This window comes from Peromyscus leucopus, chromosome 8b (genome assembly GCF_004664715.2).
Source record: "Peromyscus leucopus breed LL Stock chromosome 8b, UCI_PerLeu_2.1, whole genome shotgun sequence".
NCBI classification, from domain to species: Eukaryota; Metazoa; Chordata; class Mammalia; order Rodentia; family Cricetidae; genus Peromyscus; species Peromyscus leucopus.
In genome coordinates, this window is record NC_051086.1 from 49,660,205 (window position 1) to 49,672,467 (window position 12,263).

The following is a 12,263-nucleotide window of genomic DNA, read 5'->3' on the forward strand; positions in this document are numbered from 1 at the left end:
TACAGTTGTAAAGCAGCAACGAAAATACTTTTATCATTGGACATCACCACAACACGAGGAACTGTATTAAAGGGTCACAGCATCAGGAAAGTTGGGAACCACTGTTTTAAAGTATAAATGAAGTGACTTTTGTTTCAGCTCTAACATCAAAAATGCACACCAGGGGTGATGGCTCACATCCTACCACTAGGAAGGCAGAGGCAGGCAGATCTCTGTGAGTTCGAGGCCAGCCTGGTCTACAATGCAAGTTCCAGGACAGCCAGTGCTGTTACACAGAGAAACCCTGTCTCAGGAGGGGGGCGGGGGGGGGGGCAAGGAAGATTAGAAATGATCACTCATCCTTGCAAAAATAAAAGATGAATAATTTAAGGACATTCCCTAGAGATTGTCCTGAGAACTGCCACTTTGGAATAGTAGATGACAGGAGCATCCAGAAAACCAGAACTGAGACCAGCTTACCTGGATCAGGGGTTTGGGGAGCCTAAACTAGTACAGACATTTATGACATTTAAACAGTCACTCACATGAATTGCCAGAGGGTATGGAGTAACCTGGAAGCAAGAAACTGCTGGGAACTCACAAAGGCTCAGAAAACACCACTGGAAAAGCACAGAAAAATGTAAGAGTCAGAGGAAGAGTGAGTGGTTTGCGTGTGTGTGTGTGTGTGTGTGTGTGTGTGTGTGTGTGTGTGTGTGTGTGTGTGTGTTGTACTCTTGAACTGAAAGCAATTATAACCGTCTGCACTAAATCATTCCTATCAAAACCTGTAGCAGGGGAAGGAGCTCTTGGGTCCCCACCATATACTAAAGATATATGCATCTAACGGTTGGTGAGGAAGGAGATTTTTCTCAGTGGTACAGCTACCAGTTAAGTGCCCACATACCTGTAAATAACCTCTCATCCATGGTCCTAACAACAACCCTAATGAAACTCATTGGTTCTCAGGAGATGTTGAATATGATTTCAATACATCACACACATGTATGAAAATGTCATAACAAACGCTTTATCATATAGAGTTAATACATGTTAATAAAAATGTTTAAAAGAAATTCCTGGGAGTTTCTATAGAAAGAAGCACAATTTCCTAGTTTTATCTGAAAGAACTTCACCAGGTTTTCAGAGTGAAAAGTGAAAATGGGCCCTCCTGGCTCTGCCATTGTGGTGAGGAGAGTCGCCAGAGTGAAACACCCACAGCAATCCTATAACATAAGCCACAGGACAAAGACCATCTCAGAGCCTCAAACCCACCTCTCCACAGGAAAGGGCATATCTCCAATTGCAATTCCCTAACCTCTACCACCCAAAGGGAAAATAAGAAAGGCTGAAAACACCCATGGAAGCCATACCCCAGAGACATGTGACTCTGGAAACTACAGGTTTTAGTAGAGCTCTTCTAAAGATTCCCCTCCCACCAGCTTTACGACATCATCAGAACTCAGTAGACTACTGTTGTATTCCAGCTAAAAGCGCTGTAAGTCTAGATTCTTATTTTAGGAGGAGTCCTTAGAGAAGCCGATAGTATGTGACCCAAACAAGGGCACTAAAGGAATTAAAATACAAAACATCATTTATTCTTAATTCCATTCTCTGAAACTTAGCATCCCACCCCTCTACTGGTAGAGCTCTGAGAACAGTGAATTTCCGGTAAGCCATCTTGTCATTGAAGTCTACTGTGTAATGTACAGTCAGTTCACACACTCTTGATTTCCTTGTGTTGCTCTTTCCCCTCATTCTGTAGCTACACGTGTAACTTTTTACACATACATATTAATCATTTATTTTCATGATCTTTCTTAAAGATCTCCACATAATTTTTGTTGGTAGTGATGCTGCATTTTTAAAAATAGTGTGTATGTGTGTGTGTGTGTGTGTGTGTGCGTGGTGGTGCGTGGTGGTGTGTGTGTGTTGTGTGTGTTGTGAGAGAGAGAGAGAGACAGACAGACATATCCTTAATGAGGCCAGAGAGGGTACCTGATCCCCTGGAGCTAGATTTACAGATGGCTGTGAACCACAAGTATAGATGCTGGGATCCCAACTCTGGTCCTCTAAAAGAACAGTAAGCCACGTCCAGATCCCGACTTTCTGGAACTTGGTAGGATGTCTATGACGACAAAAACCATGTGTCGTCATGAAGGAGTAGGCTGCCCACAGTCATTGTTTTTCCATAAACACGTCCCCCCCCAAATCCCACAGGTGGGATGAGGTCCCCCATCTAGATCTCAAGCTGCTGTGTGTCATCCACTCTCACAATGTGTTGTGATGAGTAATTGATTCATCTCCTGCCTCAATTTTCCTCTGGTATTATTAGTAAGGGTTGTTTTTGTTTCAAAAGATAGAGCCCCGCTGTGATGACAACCTTAGTTGTCAACTTGATTGGATTGATTGATTGATCAGAGGTTAGTAAAGCCCAGCTCTGGGTGCGATGACATTTCCAGAGACACTTACGTCATGAGTGCTCTGACTCAGTATATGGATTAACCCTCTGATTGACTCATAATATGAAAATATGATGGAACTATTGGGAAGTGGTTAAAAGTAGAATAGGCCTACTTGGAGAAAAATTCACTGGGCATGTTCTCAGCTGCTTTATCTTACTCCAGTTGCTTCCTCTGCTGTCTTTTCACTTCCTGTGCACCAAGAAGTGAAGAATAACCTCCACCACATGTTCCTAGCCCCACAAGCATCTGGGGCTAAGCCACCATAGACTGAACTCTCTGCAATCCAAATAAATCTTTCCTCCCACAGGATCTTCTGTCATACATCAAGGCAAAAGTAACCAATAGGGTGAGCATGCCAAGACCCAACCAAACAGCTCATGAGCATGGCAGGCAAGTCACGACTTTGTCCTGCCCGTTGCTCACTGAGACCCATGTCCTCACCGAGACTTCATCATACCTAGCTATCTTTCCTATATCACAACATGTACATGCTGAGGCTTCTGTCTCTCCAGCCTGCCATGAGGTCAGCACCTGTGCTGAGGCATCATCCCTGACCATTGTGCTATACCACCAAACCACCCAGGTACACAAGTACAGCTCAAAAACAAACAACCTAGAGTGCAGACTAGAATAGATACATTGCCCTTCGTGGTGGTGTTTGCTTGACTGTTCAGTATGTATGTGTTTGTTGTATTATTTTATATTTATTATGCCTTTTTTCTAACATTTTAGTGGTTTAGTTTTTTTGCTAGTAAGTTATTTTTATACCTACTTGTATTTTCTATGTTGTTAAGTGACAGTGTTTTAACCTCTGTATTACCAGAAAAGGCCTTCATTACCATCCCTCACCTTAATACACCCATAAGAAAAGCATGCTTTCTACATTTATGCATGTAAAATAGTCTCCCTGCCACTTCTCACACCTCCAGCGCATATCCTTCCTTCTCATCCATACTGTGCCCCTTTCCTCCTTTGCCCATTCCTTCCTCACTTCTCTGCTGCAGTACTGATACCTTCGCTCTTTAAAAACACTCTCCTTGAACCACACTTCTTCTCCAACCACACACCGATGACACTGTCTCTGCACCATGACAAGTACACAAGTCTATAGCAAGAGGGTCCTCTGCAGCTGTGCAAATACAGCAGTGCTGATAAATAAGGGAGGGAGTACCACTGTGTCTTCTGCCTAAGTCGCTACAGAAAATTAATTCCTAGTAAAGCTATCTCTCCAGGAGGCCTCACAGGAAATAAAGCAAGCTAACAAATAAAGTTGGTTAAAAAAAAAACAATAAAATAAGTCAAAACTAGGAGACACAGCCAGGCAGCAGTGGTGCATACCTTTAATCCCAGCAGATGGGAGGCAAAGCCAGGCAGATCTCTGTGAGTTCGAGGCCAGCCTGGTCCACAGAGCAAGGTCCAGGACAGGCACCAAAACTACACAGAAGAAACCCTGTCTCAAAAAATAAAAAAAAAAAACTAGGAGACACATTAATTCCAGCAAATGGTATAAAATATTACAAAAAACACAAAAATATGAGTCTATGACCCAGCATAGTTCATTCCCAACTCCTCAGTTCCTCTTCACCCAAGATAGTGACATTTTTCAAAAAAAAAATGCAGATTCCTGCTTTTAAAAAGAATCAATGACCATATAACAGACTCAAATAAAACTATGCAAACTAAGGAAATCTATTCAAGACCTCAGTAAGAGTCTCTAAAATGGACAGAAAGGTGACATCGAGGAGAAAGTCCAAAATATGGAAGAAAGTTCAGCAAGGAAATTGAAACACTGAAAAATAACCAAACAAATTCTAGAAATCACAAAAACAATTTATCAAATAAAAACCACATCAGAAAGCATTGCCAATAGACATGAGATTCATGAACAACAAAGCTGAGAAAATAACAAACTCAAACACATATAAAAGAAAGAAATATTGAATATGATCAATACCACCAAGACATCTGAGATACAACCAAAAGACCAAAGTTGGGAATGCAGTCTAGAAGAAAGCTCAGAAAAAAATCAAAAGGAACAAACAAACTGTTTAATGAAATTAGAGCCACACATGTCCAAAACCTAAAGCAAGAAACCAACATCCAAACACAAGAAGCATTTAGAACTCTACCTAGAAATAGAGAAGAATCTGTCCCCAACACACCATTGTCATGTTCCATGAACCAATCATTGTGGCTAAGAAAAATAAAAATATGCTTTGATTGGCTGGATCACATTCACTAGCCTAGCCCTGAGCCAAGAGTGACATTTTTCCAAACCCAGGTGGAAACAAAGTGTGAAGGGGTTATTCCTCAGGAGGAGGCTAGCCTGAAGTGAAAGTGAGGAGAATAAATATGGTATGTACTCACTCATAAGTGGATACTAGAAGTAAGGCAAAGGATAATCAGACTACAACCCACAGCTCCAGAGAAGCTAGCTAACAAGGAGGACCCTAAGAGGGACACATAGATAGCCCAGTGAAGGAGAAATAGATGAGATCTACATGAGTAAAGGGGGTAATGGAGGGCAATGAATGGGGGATGAGAACGTAAGGAAATGGGAGGGTCGGACTGGAGCAGGGATAGAGTGGGAGAGCAAGGAAAGAGATACCATGATAAATTGAAGACATCATGGGAATAGGAAGAGGCAGGGGTGGGAAAGAGGAAGAAGGGAGGATCTGGTGGTCTGGTCTATGTAATAAATGAATAGAATAGATCATTACTGATAAGCAATAGAAAACAAAAAAGCTACTAAAGAAAAGAGAAAAAAAAAAGAAAAATGAGAGGAAGACAAGAAACAGAATGAAGCTGTACCAAAAATACCGAACAGAGAAGGAGCAATGTAGGCAGGGTATAGATCATGATAGCAGCTTTTGGATGTGTGGTGCTTGCACGTGGGGGGGGGGAGAGACGAGGAAGGTTGCTGACAGAGATGACGGAAGGGGGGGGGGGGGGGGGAGAAGGGGGGGAAGGGAAGAGGGGATCTGTGGGTATGTAAATAAAAAATTCTTAAAAAAAAAAAAAAAAAAAAAGAAAAGAAAATGAGGAGAAACAGATGCTGTGCCAAATACCACCAGCAAAAACTAGTGTAACTGGTCCCCTTGAGAGTGGGAACCTCTTCTTTAATTGCCCTGTATCTTCATCTCTTGACATGCAGTGCAGCCACATGTGGCTTAACAATATAGCCACATTCTGAGAAACACATCAGTAACTAATTCCGTTGTTGTATGAACATAAACCTGGATGGTATAGGACAATCACTCATTGTGGCTTCTCCTTATAATTGAGAGACACTAATGTACAACACAACATAGTATTGTACTGCAAGTTCTCTTTATAGTTAGAAGTAGTATACTCTAATAATAATAATAATAATAATAATAATAATAATAATAATATAAAGTAATAAAAGTCAAGTAAGTAGATACAGAAACCAGTTACATAATTTATTGTCAACTTATTATCAATACCAAGTGTATGCACTGTGCTTTTCTATGATTGGCAATGCAGGACTGTTTGCATCAGCACCACCACAAACACATGGGGAATGCTTTGTGCTTTGGCACTGAAATGGCTACAAAATCACTGGGTGATAAGAATTTTCAGGCCCATTATAATTGCCTGGGACTGATGTTGTATGTGTAGCCTGTCATTGGTAAAAAGGTTGTTATTTCATGTGACTATCATAGTAAGAATGTGGAAGTGCGTTCAGTCTAACAAGTTACTCATTTGAACAAATTACTGCAGCCATAGTTATCATTAAAATCACTCACTGATATCTTGTACCCTAATTAAATGCATGATGTCTTCAGATGACAGGTATATGATATGGGCCAATAACACCTAATTCCCACCCACTACCCGCTGGACGTGAATGATACTACTGTATAACATATGGACCCCCTGGGACAGATCCAAAGCTTTGCTTATTATTATTATTGTTGTTATTATTATTCCTTTATGGTGATACAGCTCTCAGCTCCAAATACGGCCATTGGTGCAACATTGCCATCTTTTTAATCAGATCTCCCTGGAGATCAGACCTGGGATGCTGCATGAAGACAAAGCTAATGAGAAGGAAATGGAAATGTCACCCTCATTAACACAGCCACTCACAGGAAGAAGAGCCAACCCAGAGTCCTGGTGAGTGTCAGAGGCCAGGCTCCTGCCAGGAACCTGAAGCGAGTGTCAGAGAGAACAGCCTCAGAGCCTCGGGATGAGACTGGGGTACTTGTTGAACTGAGAAGTAAGGCAGAGGGAGGAGAAAGTACTTCTGGGGGCAGCCTCCAGCTCAGTCCTTCTCCACAGCCCCCTGGGGGACTCTAAGGACTTTCTTGCAAGGTGATTGTGAAATGTGCATGTTGTGGTTATTGCTTATTTATTTCCCATTTATATTAATGTGCCCTTATTATGTGCAACTTCTAACCATGATAGACAGGGGTCTTCCAACCAAGTAAGAGGGCAGATGAAGGTGCTTTCTAAAATGTGCTTCTCTTGTGTCCTTCAAAGCTCTGCCAGCTCTCTCTACCTCTCCCTATGTCTGCCTCTCTCTGTCTCTCTCTCCACACACTCACACATGCTTGTGCACACACACACACACACACACACACACACACACACACACACACACATTGAACTGGCTTGGCCAGAATGCTGACAAGATGTCCACACTGAGGAAGTCATGAGTCACAGCAGGAAGTGCGGCAGACTTTGCAGAAGTTCTGAGTTTAAGTCACATGATAAGAACTTGGGCACAGTGGTGCACCTACCCCTTCATTTTCCTTACCTGTTAAAAATAAAAACAAACACATAACAGAGTCTATTAGTAACGAGGTCTCTGCCCTGGTATTAATTAAAAAATTAATAAGAAACAATAACCCTGTGAAAGCATGCATTAAAAACCGTGTAATCCCAAGCCAAACTAAATCCCAGCACGGAGTGGGAGTTGGGCATGCAGTCCTACCCCTAGCTGAGGAGCTATTAGCAATCATGAGCTGTTGATATGGGGAGAGACAATTTTCTCTAAGACTGTGGCTCCTGCCAAGTTGACCAGTCCCCAGTGGAAGGCCAGGCATCGGAGAATCGTGGGCAGCACAAACTGGTACTGAATGGGGGGAAAAGAGACACAAAATTGAGTGGATGGAGAAGGGGTGGATCTGGGAGAAGCTGGGTGAAGACGATCGAAACAGGTTGTACAAAATTCTCAAAGAATGAATAAAATTTTTAAAAATTAAAACAAAATAATAGAAGGGGGAAAGAAAGAAATGAAAGCCCCTGCCAACAGGGACCAATCACCTGTGTGCTTGAGTTCTCTGTGTGCAGCTCTGGCTAGGAGAAGAGGAGAGACAGCGGAGACAGACAAAACTGACAAGTTTGGAAAGCTGGGCTTGGCAACGGCAGGAACCAACGCAGATCCGGAAAGGTGTTGAAGGGGCACATCACTTAGAGAGCGTTCGGAGACTCGCAGCGGTTTTGTGACTGAGGGGGAGCTCTGGCATGGCACGGCTTAGCTATCTCAACCCCATCTTCACCTCTTCTTCCTGACCCTTCCCAGTACATCTTCATGTGCAGTGTTTCCCATAGCAGGGGTATCTTGCCAGGACCTACCACTGGGGTGCATTGTGACCATGGCCGTGTCAGGGGCCTTATTTCTGACAAGGAAAGATCAAATACTTGGCTGAAACTGGATCATAGATGGCTGGACCTTCATGATGTTTCCATGAGATGGTGTCTAACAAGAGGGGGAAAGGTATGCCTCAAAGGAAACTAGAGGACCCCCTCAGGATGAAAGCAGACACCAGGAATCAAAAAAAAAAAGTGAAAGAGCAAAGATAGATGCTGTCCTTTGTAGTTTCCGTCAGAAGCCTAAAATCCCGAAAGTCCAGGACCATATGTGCACTCACAGCCAGTGCCAAGGCCACCACAGACCACATGTGCACCCACAGATGGTGCCAAGGCCACCACAGACCACATGTGCACACAGATGGTGCCAAGGCCACCACAGACCACATGTGCACCCTCAGATGGTGCCAAGGCCACCACAGACCACATGTGACCACAGATGGTCATGTGCCAAGGCCACAGACCTGCACAGACCAGGCCACTGCACTTGACTGGGTCCTGAAACAATGATTCTCATTCAGGCTGGTTCTTCACTATCCTCTGCAATTCACCATGAAGACTGAGAGCTCCCTGGTGATTAACCCTCACCACTACCAAGAGCTTGAATGGAATCTCATCATGTGATGAGCTTAACCAAGCAGCCATCCCACGGAATACTGTGGTGTGAAATGGTCTTCTACCAAACCGCATTAAAAGAATGATCACTGTTGACTAGGGATAGCCTTTGGGGAAATTGCAAAAGGAGTACCAGGTGTGAGGTCAAGAGTTCAGATCTGAATCCTCAGTGGAACCTCCTGGTTTTTTACACCTAAGCTGGATGGCTCTGTCTTGGCATCCCCTGACAGCTAAGCTCTCATTTACCCTGCCTCCATGTTTCCAGTCCCCCATCAACACACCTCCGCCTCCCTCAGGCACTTGACAGCCTTTCTATTTGAACGCAGCCGAATCCTTGAGATGGAGCCAAGGACTGCATCCCTGGTTGACAAGAGAACAGGCTCTTCCCACCTCTCTCTCTCCCCTCACCCCAGCCTCCGTGGCTGCCCGTAGTCCCTGCAGGTTAAGCAGAGAGGAGATTAGAAATTATCTAAATCACAACAATTCCCTGGCAGCTTTTGTATGATTGCAGGCTCTGGTGAACTGAACTGTCCAGCTGGGTAATTGAAGGAAACATATTTATTGAAATTCGTATGCTTACAGTTATACTTAGCCCCCGGATATCGCAAAGCTGACCTGAAAGAGAAGAAAAAGCCCCTTGCAGCATTCCAAGTAATCACTCTGTACAGGCCCTCGGGAGCTTAGCTCTCGGGTGTCAAGAGAGAGCTTTGATTTTCCACTCTCCTGGTGCCTCTCAGCTGCAGCCAGCTGCCAGCTGGGCTGCCAGGACTCAGGCAAAATACGAAAGTGGGACCCACCAGTGTGACATTTCCCCCTCATAAAAGGCTTTGCCCGAAAGGTGTCAGAGACATAGCCTTGTTGTTCAGCCTTCATTTCATGTTCAGAAAGAGCAGGGCTTTGATCAGCTGGGGAGTCTACACTGAGTGACAGCTACAGTAAGTCACAGATGGGTTTCTGGATGGAGCACCTAATACAGAAGAGCCGAGCTGTACAAGGTCACCCCAGCCCTGCATATCTCTACTGAAACAGCGAGAAATGTTATCTGGCTATGGCAAAATAAAGCAAGTGTGTTTGTGTGTGTGTGTGTGTGTGTGTGTGTGTTCTTTTAGTAGCATACTAATGTTGTTGCCCACCTATCTCTGGAACCCTAGGTCTATAGTGTTCAAAACATCCAAGGTCATCAGGACATCAGGACATGTATCCTTCCAGATGTTGAAAGCTTTTTCCCTAAGCTCTTGTGACCTAAACCGGGATTCTGGTAGATTTCAGTTGATAAGCCCATCCATCAGGAGCACGGGGTTCCTCAGCTTAGAGTTTGGTTAAGTCACACTTGAGTTTGTGGGGAAAGTGTGCCATGTGACAGTTGGCAAGGGCTCTGGCAGCATTCCTGCAGGTATTTATTGCCTGAATTCAGCTGTCAGCAGTGCTGCTGGTAATGAGATCTCTTTCTACTAAATGGGCCTGGCCCTGTCACCTCTGGGATGACATACAACAGGCAGAAACCAGGCTGAAGAAAAACTTGTTAAGGCTTTATTGGTCCCCAGGCCAGCAACGTGTATGTAGGTAACGAGACACCATAGCTCAAGTCATAAAAAATAATTTTTTGATAAAGGTTTCTGTTGGATCTGCATCCCAAATCTGAAAGCGTTTCCTTGGAAATCGCCTTTTGGGGGAAAAAAAATCACTTATTGTAATACTTCCTTTTTCAATCAGCTTTTTTTTTATTGTTTGAGAGTGTCATTCATACATTCCATGTGTTTTGATCAGATCTACCCCCATTCTCTCCCCTCCAAGTCCTCCCCTACTGACCCTACTACTCTCCCTTCAAACTTCATGTGCCCCTCCCCCGCCCCCAATGAGTCTTAGTGCTGCCTGTCTGTGTACAGGCGAAGGACCCGTTCCAGAAGGAAGGGGAGATTCTCAGCGTCTTCATGCTTGAAGAAAACTGGCTCTCCTTCCCCATGCAGCCCTCAACAGAAGAACTACAAATGACTAAGAAATGTGAGAATTTTGTTTGTCATCTCCCTCTCTCTCTCTCTCTTTTTTATGTTCAACATTCTTCGCCATCAGGAGAACGTAAATTAAAACTGCTTTGAGAGTTTTATTTTTACCCCAGTCAAAACAGCTAAGATAGAAGAAGAAAAAAGAGAGAGAACAGCAACAAAATAAATAAATAATGCTGGTGTGGATGTCAGGAAAGGGGAACACTTATTTCCCATGGATGAGTGTGCAAACTGGTCCAGCTTCCGTGGAAATCACTGTGGAAGTTCCTTCTAAAAACTGTGAACAGATCTATTGTTTGTAGTATTTCTTTTAAATTCATTGAGATATGTGAAAGCTCCCAAATATAAGCTTTAGAAATGTCTAAGCAGACCTCGGATGTTTAGCGTGGTCTTTATGTGGGGTGGTTTTGTTGGGGTTTTTGTTGTGGCCCATGCTGACCTCAAACTACATAGCCAAAACCTGACTTGGAACTCTAGTTGGAACTCTTGCCTCCACCTCAAAAATGGGATTCCCAGCATGCACCACCGTGTTGCTTTGGGCCCAGGATCATGGTGTTGGGACTATTTCCTGGATCTATTTGTCATCCCCAAAACAAGATAAATGCCAAATGCCATTGGCTGAGGATGAGCATACAAACTGTGGCAACAGGAAAAAGCACACTAGAGCTCAAAGTCCTTCTGTGTGAGAAGATGTAAAGAGAAGCGAACAGCAGACACAGAGGCTGGGTGGACTTCAGAGCCCGAGCTCTTCCTTCATAGGCCAGCAGGGTCGCTCACACAGCTCTCGAGGAGGAGTCCCCAGTCTGTGGCTGCTGCATCTTGAGGAGCACTCAGATGTTGCTATTTGAAAGGACACCTGTGTGCTGTTCTTCAGTCCCCTGTACCGCGAGAGAGGCTCGCAGCTTTCATTTCCCACTTCAGAGGGATTTGTTTGGTACAATGGACTGCATGAACCATATTTAAGGGAGTTAGGAGGACAGACTGACTTCAAGGATTTCAGCACATTGGCTGCTGGAACAAAGATGGATATAATCAATTACCAGCCTGTTTCAGAGAGCTTCCAAAGCCGTCTTCCAGGGCCTCTCAGCCGGAACGCCTCGTCATCAACTAATGCTGGTGCAGGCTTCAGAAACCCCCTATCACAAGGAAATGGCTTTTTTGGAAAAGCGACTTCCATTCACTGACCCTCCCTCCAAAGGGAGAATTTATTCTCCTGTAATCAGGTCAAGTCGACAACGTAAACTCAGGTTTATAAAGTAAGTTACAGGCTAGAAAGAAATGTTCTGGGCTGAAGAGATGGCTCACATGGTAAAGCGTTTGCTGAATGAGCGTGAGGAGTTCAGGTCTCCAGAGCTGACTTAACACGTCAAGCATGGTGACACATTCCAACCCTGAGGAAGACAGGGTGGAGACAGGTGGAGCCCATGGTCCCAAGCAGCCAGGCAGTCTGGACATGTCAATGAGAGGCCTCATCTCAAAAATAAAGGGGGAAAAGCCAGGCGTGGTGGCGCACACCTTTGTTCTAAACACTCAGGAAACAGAGGCAGGCAAACCTCCAAGTCTGAGGCCAGCTTGGTCTACAAAA

General features: G+C 44.1%; 1 long non-coding RNA gene across 1 annotated transcript; it reads left to right on the plus strand.

The window, feature by feature from the left end:
• The first annotated feature begins 1,485 nt into the window (after positions 1-1,485).
• Positions 1,486-8,188, plus strand: LOC119087047. The gene is made up of 3 exons (XR_005090491.1): positions 1,486-1,647; positions 6,463-6,581; positions 7,747-8,188. It is a non-coding gene; the product is annotated as an uncharacterized LOC119087047 (long non-coding RNA).
• The last annotated feature ends 4,075 nt before the right edge of the window (positions 8,189-12,263 follow it).